Source organism: Sus scrofa, chromosome 16 (assembly GCF_000003025.6).
Source record: "Sus scrofa isolate TJ Tabasco breed Duroc chromosome 16, Sscrofa11.1, whole genome shotgun sequence".
NCBI lineage: Eukaryota > Metazoa > Chordata > Mammalia > Artiodactyla > Suidae > Sus > Sus scrofa.
Genome location: NC_010458.4, coordinates 41,780,989 through 41,801,741, shown reverse-complemented (window position 1 = coordinate 41,801,741; position 20,753 = coordinate 41,780,989).

Below are 20,753 nucleotides of genomic sequence, written 5' to 3'. Positions count from 1 at the left end.
TGCCTAAAGGTCGACTCCAAGAAGCAGCTACTAAAGATGTCTATAAAGATTGTCAAACAATATTGTTTTCTACAGTGTGCTCGAATTTATCTGTCATTTCAAGGAAAATGTAGTCTGCAACCTGATTTCAGTTATATTTTTCATGCCTCCAGCAAACTATCAGTCTGATAGCATGTAAGCTTGTTGAGGTTCCTATCATGCTCAACAATTTCCTCCAAATGCTAACACCCTGGCAATTCAGGGTGCCCCTGCTCTCCATCTCCAGATGTTAAAACACAAATGCCCAGGCCACCATGCCAGGAATTCTGATTTAATAGATCTGGAATAATCCCCTCAGCATGAGCATGTACCCTTGAGTGCACACTCACGCGCACAAGCACACACAAGCCCCCCACCCACCCACCCACCCACCCACCCACACACACACACACCTCCTCCTAATATATAGGCAGGGTTGAATACCATTGCCCTCTGAAACCACTGCTACATAAAGGTAAAAGAATCCAAATGAATCTTCAACTGGTGAAACGTTTGAGGAACATTTAACTATTTCTGACGCTAAGTGCCTTTGCTGTTCTTCTGCATCCTGCCTCATCTCCTCTTCACTTTCCAAGACTAACCAGATTGGGGCAAAAAAAATGGAAGAGTAGAAATAATTAAGAGCACAAAGCTCCACACCACCTTGTCTCATTTTTGTAACCCTTGTAAATGAATCCACACTTCAGGGAAATCATCAAACATGAGTCATTCATGGGAAGTAAAAAAAATTTTTTTTCAAAACCAAGATGCTGCCTATTGTACAGATTAACACACTTAGAGGACATTACTAGCAATATTACTGTAATAATTAGACTTGATCATATAAAATTTATCCCCACATGAGTGACTTTTACCCACTTAGACACAATCTTTTCTTTAAAATTCCATATTTATGGAGAATTACATGTCAATGTTCTTATCCCCAGGTTTGACCAAATAAATAAATAAGTAAATAAAAACCCTCAGTACGTGACAGTGAGGATGAGCAAGAATTTTTGAATTTTTTTTTTTAGGGCTGCACCAGTGGTATATGGAGGTCCCCAGGCTAGAGGTCAAATCAGAGCGGTAGCCGCCAGCCTGCACCACAGCCACAGCAACGGAGGGTCCAAGCCACATCTGAGACCTACACCACAGCTCACAGCAATGCTAGATCCTTAACCCACTGAGCAAGGCCAGGGATCAAACCCTCATCCTCATGGATGCTAGTCAGGTTTGTTAACCACTGAGCCACGACAGGAACTCCTGAATTTTTTTTTCTTTGTTTCTATCTCTCTTTTTTTTGGAATTTATTTTTCCAATTAGATCTGTTTTCTATTATTCATCAGAAATTGACTTCAGATCTTTCTCTAACATATATCAAAGGCTCTTATTCAAATAATTAGCTGGGCCACTAGTCTGACACCAATCTTTGACCTCTCTGTCCTTTAATTAGATGAATCCAGTGAAACATGGCCCAGGAGGCTTGGGTGACTCAAGTCACTGGCCTCAGAGGAAAAGTTTTCAGGCCAAAAATGGAAATACTGCCATGGAATACAGGGAAGCCTGCATTTCACTCAGTAGAAGTGTAAAACCTTACAGAAACTGTACATTATTGTGGTTTGTCTTTTGTGCTTTCCAAGAGACAGATGGATGGGACGAAGCAATATATCACAACTTGAGTTTGCCATGGATCTAAAAGAGAAATTAAAATCAGTTCTGAACCATCAGTATTGAAGACATAATGTCAACAGGGTAAAATACTTCCCCTGGCCAGAGGCCTCATCACACTTTAAAATAATCTTAGGTAATAACAAAGCAAGCCAAATTTTATAGCTATCAATATAAATGTTTAAAGACTCAGTTTGTAAACAATAACCATCTGAAGCTGAGAAGCCAACTTATGCAACCGTTCAATTAGAGCAGATTGCCAGCACTAACGAAGAAAGTTAATCATAGGAGATAATGCCTATGTAAAACTCAGTGTGGACTCAACCAGACCAGCTGGTTCTCATAGACAAAGTCACTTTGACTCATCCCTGGGAAACTGCCTAGAGACAAAAAGGTTCTGAGAGAACATTTGGAGGGGGGAAGGCCAAGGTGGCCTAAGATAGAATATGAGAAAGATGGGGACAAATGGAGACCCTTGCCATATATATTTGAAATTGAGTAAATACTCTGCATTATGTCTATATACCATGAGAGGACATGAAACATCAGCTATTAAAAAAAAAAAAAAGATCAAGCTTGGAAACCAGAATTACTCCCATTCTCCTAAAATGAATAAAGTAATAATGTATTTTATTTATAAGTAACTATCTTTTCCTTACTAATAAATATAACAGTTTTCCCAATAGCCCTATGTGATGGATAAAAGATAGAGAAAACTACCCCCCCTTCCATTTTATAGATGGAAAACCAAGATCCCACGTTATCAGTTGCTTAAATTAGTAAAAAAAAAATTCAGGTTGAGGACTCAGGAAAACATATTTCTTATTTTACAAGAGACACTAGAAAAGTTAATATGATTCACACAAAAGGAATTTATAGTCACAAGCACAGAAATATGATTTCCCTGACAGATTTGGAAACAGATCACATTCTATGAAGCAGGGATGTCTATTTTTCAGTCTAAGTCTACTCTTCTACATGCTTTTACCTGTTGAAAATATACAAATTAATAAAAATGGACAGATAACTCTAAACTACTATAATTAACAAACTAATTTAGGAACTTTAGAATTTGAAAGTCATAGAACATCCAGTAAAACACAATTAAATATTAATATACTAAATTTTTCTTTTGGCTTTTGTCTTCTTAGGGCTGCACCTACAGCATATGAGGGTTCCCAGGCTAGGGGTCTAATCAGAGCTGTCGCTGCTGGCCTCCACCAGATCCATAGCAATGCCAGATCCAAGAGCATCTGCAACCTACACCATAGTTCCCAGCAACACTGGATCCTTAACCCAATGAGCAAGACCAGGAAATGAACCCACAACCTCATGGTTCCTAGTCAGATTCGTTTCTGCTGTGCCATGCCAGGAACTCCAATATACTAAATTTTTAAAAGAGAGGCATTCCCATTGTGTCTCAATGGGTTATGACCTTGAATAGCATACATGAGGCTGCAGGTTCAATCCCTGGCCTTGCTCAGGGGGTTAAGGATCTGGTGTTGCCTTGAGCTGCAGCATTGGTTGCAGATGTGGCTCAGATCCTGCATTGCTGTGGCTGTGGTCTAGACTGGAAGCTGCAGCTCCAATTGGACCCCTAGCTATTGGCACTTCCATATGCCATGGGTGCAGATCTATAAAAAAAAAAAAGGATACATAATGTGCTAAATAAAACACAATCAAGACTAGAAGTAAATTTCTTTAATATTATAAAGGGAATCTACTAGAATCTATGGTAAACATTATACTTAATGATAGAAATGCAAAGAATTCCCTTTTATAAGAAAAAAAATGATATGGAAACATAAAAGACCCAGAACTGCCAAAGCAATCCTGAGGAATAAACCAAGCAGGAGCCACAACTCTTCCAGACTTCAGACAATATTACAAAGCTAGAGTAAACAAGACAGTGTGGTACTGGTACCAAAACAGATATTCAGACTAATGGAACAGAATAGATAACCAAAAAATTAACCCAGACACCTACAGTCAATTAATATTTGACAAGGTAGGTAAGAATATAAAATGGAAAAAAGACAATCTCTTTCAGCAAGTGGTTCTGGCAAAACTGGACAGCTGCATGTAAATCAATGAAACTGGAACACACCCTCATGCCATGCACAAAAATAAATAAAAAATGGCTTAAAGACTTAAACATAAAACAAGACACGATTAAACTCCTAGAAGAGAACATAGGCAAAACATTCTCTGACATCGTCCACACAAGTGATTTCTTAGGTCAGTCTCCCAAGGCAATAGAAATAAAAACAAAAATAAACCAATGGGACCTAATCAAACTGACAAGCTTTTGCACAGCAAAGGAAACTATAAAAAAAAAAAAAAAAAGACAACCTACAGAATGAGAGAAAATAGTTGCAAATGATGCAACCAACAAGGGCTTAATCTCCAAAATATACAAACAACTCATACAACTCAATATCATAAAAATCAACAACCCAGTTGAAAAATGGGCAGAAGACCTGAATAGACATTTCTCCAAAGACATATGGATGGCCAACAGACACATGAGAAAATGTTCAACATCAGTAATTATCAGAGAATTGTAAATCAAAACTACAATGAGATACCACCTCACAGTGGTCAGAATGGCCATCATTAGTAAGTCTACAAATAACAAATGCTGGAGAGGGTGTGGAGAAAAAGGAACCCTCCTACACTGTAAGGAATGTAAAATCACTATGGAAAACAGTATGCCAGTACCTCAGAAAACCAAATACAGAACTACCATATGATATAGCAATCCCACTCCTAGGCATATATCCAGACAAAGCATTCATTGAAAAATATCCATGCACTGCTATGTTCATCACAGCACTATTTACTATAGCCAAGAAATGGAAACAACCTAAATATCCAACAGCAGATGAATGGATTAAGAAGATGTGGTAAAGATATACAATGGAATACTACTCAGCCATAAAAAAGAACCAAATAATGCCATTTGTAGCAACACAGATGGAACTAGAGACTCTCATACTAAGTCAGAAGAAGAACGTCAAATACCATATGATATCACTTATACCTGGAATCTAATAAATGGCACAAATGAACCTATATACAGAAAAGAAACTCATGTACATGGAGAACAGACTTGTGGTTGCCAATAGGGAGGCAGAGGGAGTGGAAGGGACTGGGAGTTTGGGGTTAGTAGATACAAACTATTGCATTTGGAATGGATAAGCTATGAGATTCTGCTGTATAGCCCTAGGAAGTATGTCTGATTACTTGTGATGGAACATGATGGAGGATAATGTGAAAAAAAAATGTGTATATATATATATGTATGTATATATATATGTGTGTGTGTGTGTATGTATAACTGGGTTACTTTTCCGTACAGCAGAAATTGACAGAACATTGTAAGTCAACTGTAATAAAAAAAAATGCCTGCTACTACTTTTACTTTCCAACATTCTGCTTAATGTCTTAATAATTCAGAAAGAAAGGAGAAAAAGATTAATATCACAAAGGAAAAGTAAAAACAGTCATTCTTTTGTAATATGAGTTGTAACTTACAAAAAAGCCAAAATGAAAAAGGCTCTTAGCTCTAGCTAGAATTTATTAAGAAGACTTAATATAGATGTTAACCTGAAAATCAATAGCTTTCTGACTACTTATCAACATCCAATTACACAATTTCATTTTTTGTTTCCATTTAAAAAAAATTTTTACTTTAACTATAGATTCACAGAAAATTATGAGTAGTACAGAGAGGCCCCATATACTTTTCACTTGGTTTGTCCAAGTGTTGTCTTCTAGAATGAAAATATTATAACGAAGCAAGGAAGTTGATATTGGTATAGGGAAAGTGTGTACTCCTATGTCACATTATCACATGGATTCACGTAACCTCCCTACAGTCAAGAAACAGAACTAAAAGATGTTCTTCATGCCACCTTGAGGAGGTGTAGGTAAAATCATACCTTTCTCCTTCCTCCCCACCATCCCTAACCCTTGACAATAATTAACTTTATATATAATAATCAAATCCATCTCTGTAATTTTTTCACATCAAGAATGTTAAATAAATGGAATCATACTGCTACAACATGTGACTTTTTAAGTGTTTTTTTTTTTTCCTGTTCAGTATAATGGCCTTGATAAAAACTGGATATTTTGAATATCATAATGTGATAATCCTGGAAATCACACTCTACCCCTTCCTTGGAGTCTGTTATGTAGTTTGAGGTAGACCCTAGATGTTTGCTTAGTGACTTTGTTTAGTGACTTCTCTAAACTATTTTTTGTTAAAATGTACCTTTTTGTTATATACAGTCTCTGAAAAGAACTGTTCATTTAGTTTAGGTTCCACTAGTGTTTTGAAATATTTCCTTGCACGCCAGGAGCCACCTGAGAGAGGAGAATGAAAGAGAAAGAGAGAGGAAGAGAGGTGAAGAAGAAGAACAAAACAGAGAAGGAGGAAGGGGAAAAGAAGTAGAAGGAAGAGAAGGAGAAGAAGAAGAAATGAAAGAGAAAGAAACCCTTTCCTAGTTTTGAGGACTGGCTCTGTGGAAGGCACTCCTTCAACACTCAGCCAGGCTATTTACAACCCTCTTTAGCCCTCACTTCCTGCTTACATCCTGTCTAAAGTTTAATCAGAGGTAAAAGTTTAAGGTATGAGGTCTTAGCATGCATTCTGCCCTGGCCATGTCTGTGGCTTTCTGACATCCTCACTATACACAGCCACTTTTGAATGCTCAAATTCCCCAAAGGTACTCTCTCCCCAGCTTTGCCCCCCTGGCCCTCAGGGTCTATAGTTTGCCTCAGTTTTATCTAGTGCCCCACGTGCCTGCTAACTCTTCATTTACCTTCACAATATTTTTGAATACCATCTAGCCCTTTTATGCCCTCCGTGAGCTCCAGGTTGGGCAAAACAAACCTTTCATCAGTCCTTGAGATAGCCCCCAGAGAGGTCAGAACACACACAACTCTTTATGAATAAAGACAGCTCTTCTCACTCCAGAACGAGAGACTAAGGTCCCACTCTGAGAGTGGAGGCTGCCGTCTTCAAGACCATCATCAAATCGGGGAGAGTAGGGGGACAAGGGCAACTAAAATGCCTCCAAGAGTTCCTACCATTTTTAGTTGGCTTTTTCCTGATTCAGCATTTGTTTGGTTGCTATAAACCTTTGACTGTTTTCCAGAATTCTGACAAAGTGGACTCTAATAGCATTTGCTTGATTACTCACAGTTTTTGTGGCTCCATGAGCTCTTGGAGCTGCCTATTCCACCATCTTTGCTAATGCCACTCAGTATAACTCCTTTGAGTTAAATTCTTGTGTATATCAACGGCCTATTCCTTTCTACTGCTGGGTAGTATTTCAGGATGTGGCTTTACCATGATTTATTGACCCACTCACATATCATTGGACACTTAAGATTGCTGCCACTTTGGGGTTATTATAAACGAAGCTGCTATGAACTATCATGTACAGGTTTGTGTGGACATATGTTTTCATTTATAAATGAAGCTGCTATGAACTATCATGTACAGGTTTGTGTGGACATATGTTTTCATTTATAAACGAAGCTGCTATGAACTATCATGTACAGGTTTGTGTGGACATATGTTTTCCTGGTCAAATGCCCAGGATCATGATGGCTGAGTCACAGGGTAAGGATAAGCTTATTTTTTCTAAGATACTGCCTATTTTCCAGAATGACTATACCATCTCATATTCCTATCAGTAATGTATGAGATGTACAGTTTTTTCTCATTCTCACTAGTGTTTTGTTAACTATTTTTTTTTTATTTTAGCTATTCTAATAGATGCATACAGGTATCTCATATGGCCTAAATTTGCATTTCCTGAATAGTTAATAATGTTAATGATAATTGTGTGATGTAATAGAGATAATAACTAATCCTACTCTGGCAATCAGTTTGAACATGTAAGTGTATCAAATTATCATGATGTATACCATAAATGTGTACAATATATCAATTATATCTAATAAAGCTAGACTGAATGAATGACTAAATACATAAAATAACAAACTTTTGAGCCTCAAAAAAGTGCAACAGGATAGGCAAATATATTTAATTAAAAAGATATTGAACTGGAAAGTATATCTTCAAATATATGTTATTATAGAGAGATCTAAAGTTGGGTCACTCTGAAAGCTTTGAAAGTGAAAATATTAGAAGATAGACCATTTTGATTAAAAAATAACAAAAATCACAGCCTGTTCTATATACAAATAGAAACCAGTTTTAAAAGATCTACTAAAAGGAGAAAAGATCTAGATTAAAACTTATATCTTGAAAAATATACAAAGAAAATGAGCCAAAAGGCCAACTGAAAACTGGAAAAAGTTATTTCTGACACATACGATAGATGAAGGGTAGATTTCCTTAACATTCTTAAAAGAAGACTAAAACCCAAGAGAAAAAGCTTTTTTTCAAGCAGATCATAGAAAGGGAAATATAAATGGATCTGAATAATTGAGAAGATGCTCAATCTCATCTATAATTTAGAAAGTGTAAATTAGCTTTGTGGTGAGATGCTTTCTTTCACCTATAAATATGACAAAGTTAAAAAGGATTGGTAATAGAATTATTGAGAGGTATAAAAATTTTGCTTTCAGTTAACAGTTGTAAAACATAAAATTAATGTTTTTCAGAAATCCCATTAAGTTATTTATAATATTTATATTTCTAAAAGTTTATCAGATACCATAACATCTGTAAAGGCCTAAGTCATCTTGATTAAAACCTATTTTTATGTCAGTTGCTTATTAATTATTTTGTGCTTTAGTTTGATGCTTGATTGTCACCACCCTGTTATACTACATCCCAAATTTGCAAATTTGGCTCAAGGTGTCAAAAGAGATTAATTGAAATGGTAACATTATTACTGTAGTTAAGGGGGAAAAATGTGAAATATTACTGAAGTTAGTAAAACAAGATTATGACAATTCCCCATAAGTAGCCACAAATGCACAAAAGGAAAGTACAAGTAGAAAGTGAAATGATGATAATCAGAAAGTCTGATTTTATTTGGATGAGCTACCCATTTTACCCTTTTTCAACATGATACTGCCTGTACAAAACATTATTAAACAGAGTTAAAAGCCCCTGAAGTTCAAATATTATTCTAAGACAAAACACAGTGCATTTGCTAGCAAGCAAATTGATATTTTTCCCAGAATGAGTGCAAAATGTTTTCCAGTATAAAATTCATTAATTTTGTAGCAAGCGAAGGGACTAAAAATATAGAAGTGTCGTTCAAAGTTACACCCTTTCTAGAAAACATAAATTTAAGTCTCTGTATTGCCAAGAAAATAGCCAAACTGAGCACAAAAATAATGATGACTACTGTGTGCACATGGAAAGTAGAAAGAGCTATAGGCTTGTTTTTCAAAGGATATTTCTGGATAGAATTCAATGTCAGTGGTATTCAACACAAGTGAGCGATGACTACTTCTCTGTTCATGGTAACAGACACAACTTTGTAATTGTAAATATCCACTGAAAAAGTATATAATTTTGCTCCTGATATATGTGCAGTATATATATGAAATGCTTTTTGTTGTCCTCTTAAAACATTAACTTGAAAAAACACAATCTTCTACAAAACCTGAGACTATATAAGTAAAAGTGTATAGAAATATAGGGTGAGACTGACAACTTTTTAATGATTTTTACTTTTTCCATTATAGTTGGTTTACAGTTTTGTGTCAATTTTCTACTGTACAGCAAAGTGACTTGGTCACACATATATACACGTTATTTTTCTCACATTATCCTCTATCATGTTCCATTACAAGTGAGTAGATATAGTTCCCTGCGCTATACACCAGGATCTCTTTGCTTATCCACTCCAGATGCAATAGTTTACATCTATTAACCCTAGACTCCCAGTCCATCCCACTCTCTCCCACTCCCCTCCCCCCTCACCCTTGGCAACCACAAGTCTCTTCTCCTTGAGTTTCTTTTCTGTGGAAAGGTTCATTTGTGCCGTATATTAAATTCCAGATATAAGTGATATGATATTTGTCTTTCTCTTTCTGACTTACTTCACTTAGTATGAGAGTCTCTAGTTCCATCCATGTTGCTGCAAATGGCATTATTTTGTTCTTTTTTATGGCTGAATAAGACTGACAATTTTCTTCATAGATAGATGAGACAGATTACAAAGAGAATGTGAGAAAGAGAGAGCAAGAAATAAATATTATTGTCAGGATACATGTTTCTACAATCTTTTCTTAGCCTCTTTGCTTCTATTTTCTATTCTGAAAACTCCTCTTGTCCTGTTTTACTTTACCCCATATTCCTGCTTGAAAAACAATTGCAGTGCTGGTAAATAACTTAAGCTTAAGAAGAAAGACCAGGAGTTCCTGACATGGCTCAGTGGTTAATGAATCTGACTAGGAACCATGAGGTTGCAGGTTCGATCCCTGGCCTTGCTCTGGTGGGTTAAGAATCCAGCATTGCCCTTGAGCTGTGGTGAAGGCTGCAGATGCAGCTTGGATCTGGTGTTGCTGTGGCTCTGGTGTAGGCTGGCAGCTGTAGCTTCGATTGGACCTCTAGCCTGGGAACCTCCATATGCCCGGGGAGCTGCCCTAGAAAAGGCAAAAAGACAAGGAAAAAAAAAAAAAGGAACAAAGACCAAAAGGCATAAGTTATTCATGTGGTAAGCTAGGTGAATGAGAACATAATGCATTGGTCTAGGCATGCCCCACCAGTGCAGATTGGCATGCTGTTTGCACAGCATGATATGTCCTGTTAAAATAAGAGAAAGAGGAACCTCATGGCTACAGGGGGTTATGAGAGGTCATTAGAAGAATATACAGCAGCAGGGAGAACAAGGTGCAAACCTAGGCACACTGGGTTGCCACAGATAGGCATGCCATTTGCAGAAGCACAATGATGATTCTCCAGTTGCTCTGTACAGACAGCTAATGGCCAAGCCTCTTCAAATGCTAATAATTGTTAAATGCCTAAAGGTCAGAATAAAAGCTTAACCATTCACCAGCTATGTGACTTTTAAAATAATAAAAGAACTTTTAAAATAATAAAAGAACTATATCCTGCACCTACAACTCCTCCTCACTTGACAGTAATCCTAAAGAGCACAATAAAAGCAGTGTGGTTTCTTGAGGCAGTGCTCTTGGTCCCTGAGACCTTGAGTCCCCAGTTGCCACCTTTAATTAAGATAAATGTCTCTGTGTCTTGTTTTATGTTAACTTTTTTCTTAGGTTCCACAGCACCTGTTCTTCAGCCCTCACCTGCTGAGCTGGTCTCAGCAGATTATGTTCTCTATAACAAAGGAAAATACACATAACTCTGAGCATACACTGAAAACTTTTAAAATTGACAATATAAAAAGCAAATATCAAGAAAATTTCAGACAGTCAGTGTCATGTATACAATCCTTACCACAGCACAATTAGTTTAGAAGGCAATAAAAATGCCCAAAAAATACTCCATGTACCTGGAAATTTTTAAATGAATTTCAACTAAAATCATGGCTAAGTCAAATAAAAAATTTCAAGTGAAAGATATTTAGACCTAAATGATAACACAACAGTATAAAAAGTATAAAAGAGAACTTATGTGATGTTGTAAAAGAGGTACTTAGCTTTGATTCTTATACCAGAAACAAGGCTGAAAATAAGCATCCAAATTAAGGAGTTATAACAGGAACAATTTAATAATCTATATTCAGTAGATTGAAGACGGCCACAAATTCTTTTATATTTCTCCTACAGTAGGGTGAGTGGTTGTCTTTGTTCCATCCTTTCAACCTGGGATGGTTCTTATAATGTGGAAATAAAAATGTGCCAGTTTCAGGTTGGGGAAGCATAAGATGTCATATAAGAAATTCTACTGTTACAGCAGCTGCCCAGCAGCCCTGCGCCACAGCGTATCAGCTCTGGCGACAGCCCTGTGGCTGTAATGTACTAGCTCCAGCAGCTCTGTGGCTGCAGTGTATCAGCTCTTTCACCTGGTGAGAAACCAAGCGAGCACTTGGAGAGTTGGAGAACTCAGGTTTATTACGCCGGCGGGCTCAGAGGAGATAACTCTCCAGAGTCTGAGCCCTGAAGAAGGGTTTCACAAGGCTTTTATGGGCTACCTCTTCCAGGTCCATGCTTGGCTAGTCAGACCAGAGTGATGTCAGGCAAGGTAGTGTAGGAGAAAATGTCCCAATAAAATGTAGAAAGGAGAGACCTTAGCCATGATGACTCAGCAAAGTCTAGCCAACTGCCCCAACCAGTCCTCCCCCATGCATCTGCTTCTGTAAATTTGTTTCCGCATCTACTACCTTACCTGACGTCACTCCAGTCCAACCAGCCATGCTTGGACCCGGAAGACGTAGCCCATAAAAGCCTTGTGAAACCCTTCTTCCGGGCTCAGACTCTGGAGAGCGTTCTCCTCTGAGCCTGCCGGCGTAATAAACCTGAGTTCTCCAACTCTCTGAGTGCTCGCTTGGTTTCTCGCCCGGTAAAAGAGCTGATCCACTACAGCCACAGAGCAGCCGGAGCTGGTACACTACAGCCAAGGGGCTGTCACCAGAGCTGATACGCTGTGGCGCAGGGCTGCTGGGTATCTGCCGTAACAGTAGTAGATGCAGAAACAAGTTTACAGAAGCATATGTGTGGGGGGAGGGGTGGTTGGGGCCTTTGGCTGGCCTTTGCTTAGTCAGCATGGCCGGGGTCTCTCCTTTCTACCTTTTTATTGGGACAGTTTCTCCTACACAACTACCCAGCTGAAGATACCACATGGAGAGGCCCTTCAGCTACATGGGAAGGAAGAGAAGCTCCGCTGAGCCCACTTTCCAGTTGCCATTTTGAACCTTCAGAAAATACCAGCCACCGAGTGAATAGCACATGATCCCAGACAACACCACATGGAATAGAAGAATAATCCAGTCAAGCCCTTCTCAAATTCCTGACTCACATATGCAAGCACAGTTAAATGACTGTTGAATCAAAGCCACTAAGATTTAGTGTGAATTGTTATAAAGAAATAAGTAAGCAGAAACTGGTTCCCAACAACAAGCACTAAAACATGTGACAATCATTTTAGGACCCAGTAGCAGGTAGAAGCATCTAGGGGAGCTTTGAAGACACTGTTGGATGGAAGCTGAAGGACACTGAGGTAGTATCAGTTGAAGAGGGGAAGGGAGGGGAAAGACATACTCAACTCTAGAGTATCTACTTCCCCAACTTTTTAGTCTGATAATACCTTTTGCCCAGTCAGTTTCCTGAGTAACATTTTTCCTGTCCACCATGCTCTTAATCCTGCCTGAGAAACGTATAATCTAGTTTCGTGTATGGATGGGATAGCCTACTCTCCTCTTCAGAGGGGTTTGGCTTCTTTGCCTTTTGTTGGCTACTGTTGGTTTGAAATTCAAAAACAGCCACATAGCCTGTTACTGTTAATATGTGATATGCATTCCTCATGTTTCCATAGAGACAGAAATGATTTGTACACTACTGACCAGAAGAAAACAGTCTCTCTTCTGCCCTCTTCCTCCCATCCCATGGAGAAGGAGGTGACTCAATAGGCTGATAAGTTCAAGAAAAGAATTTACCTTATTTCCTCTAGAGAGTCTCCTTCATATCCTTCTGCCTGGAAAGACTGCTGTGTGGTAAACTTAGCTGGAAAGGTTATGCTGTTCAAGGGCAAGCCTGCTGTTATATCTTATCTCTCATTTAGTTCTAAACTATGGTAGAGACAAGGAGAATAGTTATACCCCATTCCCCCAAAATTCAAAATTTCTAAGATGTTTACCCATATCTTAGTCACAGTAACCTATTCATTTGATTGAATCTATATCCACTCAATCACATTATAGGGCAGAAATTTTTAAACATGTAAACTTAAGGGGATCTTTGAGCACTATGAAAATATATGCATAGTCTTGTATGCATTTGTATTTTTTCTAGGAGAGAGTCAATAGATGACTCTCATTAGATTTTCCAAGAGCTCCATAACATAAATCTGGTTAAGGACTACTGCTCTTGAAATATCTTGCTGAGCTCCTGTTTTCTACCGTACCTATGCACATAGTTCTTAATTAATTGTAGAAAAGCCCTTTCCTCTTTTAAATTATTCTCTGACACATGCTTCAAGGATCTTAATTTTGCATTATCAATATATCTCAAATTTAGGAAAATAATAAGGCATAATAGGAAGTTGATTGTCTTCACAAAAGCTAAATATGGGAAATGTCTAACTACAGTGTACAAGTCCTGGGAACAGATGTATTTCAAAATTCACATTTTTTTCAAACTGTAGAGAGGTAACATGGTACATATATTCTATGCTATCAATGCCCCGACAAGGCAGGAACCAGCATCTCATGGTCAAACACTTAAGTATTTCTGTAGAAAAATGAAAATTCACACCAAACCAGATAAAGACAATAAAGAATATCACCTCAATTCAGTCAAGTTTTTGCTATACCATGAGTTATGAAATACTTGTTTTTCTGTGATCTGGGGGAGCCTTGGGTTAAGGAATTATGAATCTATAACTAAACACCACAGTGCCTTGCTTTAATCTCCCCTCGTCCAAAACTAAAGAATTCTAGATTCTTATATATGTCCTTGAAAGTCTGTTTGTCATCATCTTTAATTATCCCCTGAGCTGTCCCTTTTCCAACATAATCTGAGAAAAAATAGAATCCAGAGCAATGCAGGTTGTTATGCAATGGGGTCTGAAGGGAAGATTGCTTTGGCTTCCCAAGCCTGTGATAATACTCAAATAGTATCATGGTCAACTTTATAAAGCTTCAGGGATAACACAATTTGCTTCTGCATCACTCTCCTTAGAACTTGATTATTAATCCCTGATCTAAACACTGGTCTACAAACATCTTCTTCTAGCCCTTCAAAATAGGCCGAATGATCTCTTTATCTTACAACAAAATGAGCTGCCCAAAAATGGAACCGGCTGTCTTAATGTATAATGAGTTCCCTTTTATTAGAGGTATTTAGGTGGAAGCTAGACAATATAGTGATTGTGCTCATAATACTGAACAAATAAACAAAGAAAGAAATTCATTTAATCCCTATGTGATTACACATTTCATTTCATAAACCCACTTATACATAGTTCATAACTAAGACTTATTCCACATGCTCAAAGTTATTAACTCATACGTGGGCAACTAAATCTATGATCTCAATTCCTTTTTGCCCATAGGAAGAACGAGTATCCTATTTGGACTCAGAGTTCTCTTGTCACAGGACTGCTCTTCCCAGAAAGGGTACACAACTAGAATCCATTTCAATTCAAATCGGTTAATGAGTATTTGTTGCTAACTTGCTTTATCTCTAATAATCTTATTGGAGTCTATTGGGGAAAAATGTACATGTATATATAATACCTGGAGAACCACTATAATAGCTGGAGAACATGCTAAGGACAACAAAAGCATGTGTGAAATAATATGGTCAATTCCTTAGGCAAGAATACAGAGGGAATTTAAATAAAAGAAAATTAAAAAGCAAAGTACTTGGAGCTCTCTTGTGGCGCAGCAGATTAAGTTCCCTGCTATGGCACAGGTTTGATCCCTGGCCTGGTAACTTCCAAGTACTGTAGGCACAGCCCCCAAATAATAATAATAACAATAAAATTTTTTAAATAAAATTATCATAATCTTTTTTATTTTATTATAGTTGATTTATGTTCTATCAATGTCTGCTGTTCAGCAAAGTGACCCCACTATACTATATATACATTCTTTTTCTCACATTATCCTCCATCATGTTCCATCACAAATGACTAGATAAGGTTCCCTGTGCTAGACAGCAGAATCTCATTGCTTATCCACTCCAAATGCAAGAGTTTGTATCTACTAACCACAGACTCCCAATCCATCCTACTCCTTCCCCCTTCCCTGGCAAACGGAAGTCTGTCCTCTATGTCCATGTTCTGTTTCGTAGATAGATCATTTGTGGCATATTTTAGACTCCACATATAAGTGATATCATATGGTGTCTTCCTTTTTCTGACTTACTTTACTCTAGTTCCACCCATGTTGCTGCAAATGGCACTAACTGGCTGAGTAGTATTCCATTGTATATATGTACCACTTCTGCTTAATCCATTCATCTGTCAGTGGACCTTTAGGTTGTTTCCATGTCTTAGCTATTGTGAACAGTGCTGCAATGAACATAGAGGTGCATGTATCTTTTTGAATGAAAGTTTTGTCTGGATATATGCCCAGGAGTGGGACTGCTGTATCATATGGTAGTTCTATATTTAGTTTTCTGAGGTATTTCCATACTGTTTTCCATAGTGGTTGTCCCAATTTACATTCCCAACAACAGTGAAGGAGGGTTCCCTTTTTACCACATCCTCTCCGCATTTGTTGTTTGTTGAACTGTTAAAGATGGCCACTCTAACTAGTGTGAAGTGGTGCCTCATTGTTGTTTTGATTTGCATTTCTCTAATAATTAGTGATGTTGAGCATTTTTTCATGTGCCTGCTGACCATTTATATGTTTTCTTTGGGGAAATGTTTATTTAGGTCTTCTACCTTACCATAATCTTTTAAAAGATGTTTAAATTAAAAAAAAAAAAAAAAAAAAGAAGAAGAAGAAAAGCACTCTGATTGCGGTATCTAGAGTCTTGCTATGGCCTAGGCCATTTCAGAGCAAAACAGAACATTTAGAGGGTATTTGTAATCAGGGGACCAATTTTCTATTTTTTCAACCTTTCCTGCATTGAGTATTCTTGGGTCTTCAGTCTAAAATTCTTACTGGATCTCAAGTCTTTCCAAATTTGATATCAGGAAAAATTCTAATCAGATTATTTTATTTGTATTAGAGTATACTGAGAGTTCAGTACCATTTAGCACAGTGCTAGACACCTTAGTAAACACTAAACACATGGAAGCAATTATTATCAATAAAGCTTTGCATTTCTAAAGATATTATCAAGAAGCAAAAAGTTGTAATAGATAAGAGCTTAAATGATGCATTACTGTATGGTTATAAAAGAAAGTTGCAAGAGGAGATATATATAACATAATATTAATTTTGAAACACAGAGAAAATTGCTATATGCCCAGATATATACATATATCTGAGATGAAAATATGCAAATATAAAAATATACAAATTATATATTTGTGGTGAAAATATATAAATGGAAACGGGAAAAGTACTCCCACATAACAACTGTGATTTTATTTCAGGAAGGAAGGAAGTGGAATTGTGCCTGTAACAAATCACTAAAAAATAAGATAGACAGAAAAGTGTAAATACTTAGAAAACTGTAATGAATTAAAATAATAAATTCATAAGTTCCCTCTAATAACCATTGCCAATATTTTAGTTATATCTTTTAACCAGTCCTATTTTATCTTTATAGCTAGAATTATTCTAACAAGAGTTTCATAATATATTTTAAGCATTTTTCATGTTATTAAAATTTATTTTCAAACATTTTTCTTTTAAAATTATTCTTTTATTATATTTTTAAGCTACAAAAGGAAAAGGCTCCTGTGCGAAAAAAGTGAAATAATGTAAATAGGTATTCAAAAAATAACCTTCTCTATACTTAACCCCTATTTACTTCAATGCCAACCTATTAATCAGTATTAACATGCTAATATATATGCAATACACACACGCACATACACACACCCTTTCCATTTTTCTCTATACTCTCTAAAAGGTTGATACTTATATACAGGATTTTTTTTCTATAAAAACATGTAATTTATTTATTTTATTCATTTAACAAATAATTCAATGAATTCATAAATTCCTTCAACAATTATTAATTAGGCAAATTACATGTTCCTGACAATGAAGATATAGCCATGTACATGAAAAGCAGACACAGTCCTCTGCCTTCTTGGAGCTTGCCTTCACATTATATCATGGTTATCACTCAAGGTTAATATGTATCTAATTTGTTTTTTTTTCCAATTTTTTGTTTGTTTGCTTGTTTCTCCCCAACTTTTTATTTTGGGAAAAAAAATGCAAGATAATATTCACTTTCCCAACAATTTCCAAGTGTACAGGACAGTATTGTCAACCACATGCACATTGTTGCTCAGCAGGTCCCCAGAACTGTCCCATAACACAAGACTGAAACTACAACCATTGAACAACACCCTACCTCCCATACACCCAACACCTTGACATCACCATTTTACTGTCTGTTTCTATGTCTAACTCACTATACTTAACCTTCCCCTAGGGTTAAGTATAGCGAAGGTTAAGTATAGTGAGTTAGACATAGAAACTCACATATTAATAGCTGCCTAGTATTCTCTAGAGTTTATATACTATCTTTGTACATAAACATAGATGATAAATACATTAAATAGAAAGAGATAGATAGATAGATAGATGATAGATAGATAGACATAAAAGACAGCTCTGATATTATAGATAATCCTAATCCACAGAAGACTTCAAGCTCCCACAAAAATGTATTGGAATGATTTCCATGTACAGTCATAGGAAGTTCCAATCATGGAAATTACAGTTCAATTTTGCAACTCTATGGGTCAAAAAGAAAGCACTTTATATTCAGTTTAACTTATATTTGCTAATTACTAAGTTTGATCATCTTTACAATGTTTATTTGGAAGTATTCTCTCCTGTAAAGGGCTCTCTGCCCATTTTTCAATTCTATTTGTCCTTTTCTTCTTAAGTAGCAGAACCTCAGAGTATTAGGAATACCAGCTAACTGCAATTACTTTTCTTTATCTGTCATTTGCATTTTAATTTGTTATAGTATCTTTCACCATAATCTTTCAAAATATTCATATTGTGAAAATTTTTTGCCTCTGCTTTAGGGGTATTAGATCTTTCCTACCACAAAGTTATAAAAATATTTTCTTCTATTATTTTTATTTTTTCAGGTTTTTATTACATTTATATATTTTATCTGTAATATATTTTTATAAATGATACACAATAGTGATTCAAATTTCCTTTCTTCTCTATGAATATATAACTATCTAGGTGGTGTTACCAACACCTATTAAATAAATTACTACATTTCAACTGACTTGAAAATTAACAGTCTTACATTAAGTTCCCAAATGTTCTTTAACCTGTTTCTACTCTCTATTCTCCTCCAATAATCTACTTGTTCAAATCTATATAAATAATATACTATTTTATTATAGTGGCTTGACCACTATATTTTAATATCTGGTAAAACAAGTCCCCATTAGTCATTCTGTTTATAAAGTATTCCTAGCTATTCTTAGATATCCGTTATTCTATTTAAATTTTTAAAAAAATGTTTAGTTCAAAAATTAAACTATTTTAATTCTTACTAGAATTATACTAAAGTGGTATGTAGATTTGGAAGCACTGATATTTCACTAGAATAGTTTCCTCTCAAAAATGTATATTGTACATATTTACAATATATATACAGTGCTTAATATGATTATATCATGTTTTCTGGTCTTGAATGATGGCTTATCATCATAGAAACTTTGCCTTACTTATAAATTTATCCCTAATATATTTTGTCTTCCATGATAAGTATGAACTCCTTTGCAGTTTTAGAGGAAAGCAATGTTAGAGTGTATTTGTCTTCATATTCAACCATCTTCTTTGTTATATTATTAAATTAATAGAGTGTCAAATGTTTCTAAAGTAGTATTAATTATTTCTTTCAGCATTTATAATATGTCATTTTGAAAACTTATTGACTTGATTTTCATTTTAAAACAAGGTTAAGTAATACTGATGGCCAAAGATATTATCTCCTTCTTGATTTGAGTAGAAATGGCTTTAATAGTTCACCGTTCTATAAACTGTTCTTGGAATGTGGTAAAAAGATTTATCATATTTATTTATCTCTCCTTATTCTTGTTTAACTTAAGTGTCACTTTAGATCAAAAACATTTGAAGTTAATGAAATATTTTCTCTAAATTGGAAGAAACTATGTAAAATACTCTAGGTAAGCTTTATATGACATAAAATTCTCTTTTTTAATTACTGACGTAATGAGTTATGTTGATAAATTTCCTATTGTTGAATCACAAATGTATTCCTGGAATAATCCCTATACTATTCTTTAAACACTCTATTGGATTTGATTTACTATTCCGAATTTTCATCTGTATATGTATGTGAAATTAGTTCATAGTTTTTTATTACTACCTTTATTAAGACTTGGTAAGGAAATTATGTTAGCTTTATAAAATTAAATAGGATGATTTCCATCTTTGTATGGTCCACACAGTGCTTAGTTATTAAAGCCTATAAATAATTCAGCTTTTAAAACAACATGAGTATAATGTCTGTAATGATAAATTTTCATTCCCTTTCCTATCTTGATGAATAAAGACTTAAATATTAAGAAAATGCCTTAAGTACATCAAAGGCAGAATATTAGTACTATAAAAGTGAAAAAAACTTAGAGGTCAATATCTTATTATAATTGGTGTGTAAAAAGACAAACTTTAGACATACTGTTCAATTACTGCTGAATTCCAATTTTATAAATTATACAATTTGTAATACGTAGCCTCTAAGGTAGTCTGCTTGCACAAATAACTCTTCTTGACTGTTATTTGAGTGTGGGCTGGACTTAAGGAACAGAATATTGCAAAGGTAATGAGCTATTCCTTCTGAGATTTGGTTATAAAGAGATTGGCTAGCATCCGGTGCACTGTCTCCCATTCTCTCTCTCTCCCTCTCCATTTTCTTCTCTCTTATTCCTTCCCCCTTTTCCTCTTTCCATTTGGGAAATAGCAAGCTGCCCTGTGGAGAGTCCCACATAGTGAGGAACTGAAGTCTCTGGTCCACAGTCAGCCAGGACTTGAGGCCTGCTGACAATCATGGTAGGAGGATACCAGAGGCTTCTGGGTGACCAATAAATAGATTACTCTGATAAACAGGCTTTTATGTTCTGATTTCTCCATCACATAATTATAAATTTATACATTTTTACAACTGGGGACTTTTTATAAAATTTCAGTATACATGTGGTTTGACTAATTCTACTACTCCTTTATTATTGATTATACCTAACAGTTTTTCACCATTTTCCTTTCCCCTGAGTATAATCTCTTAGAAAAATAATTCCTTTTCTCAAGAGCTGAGAA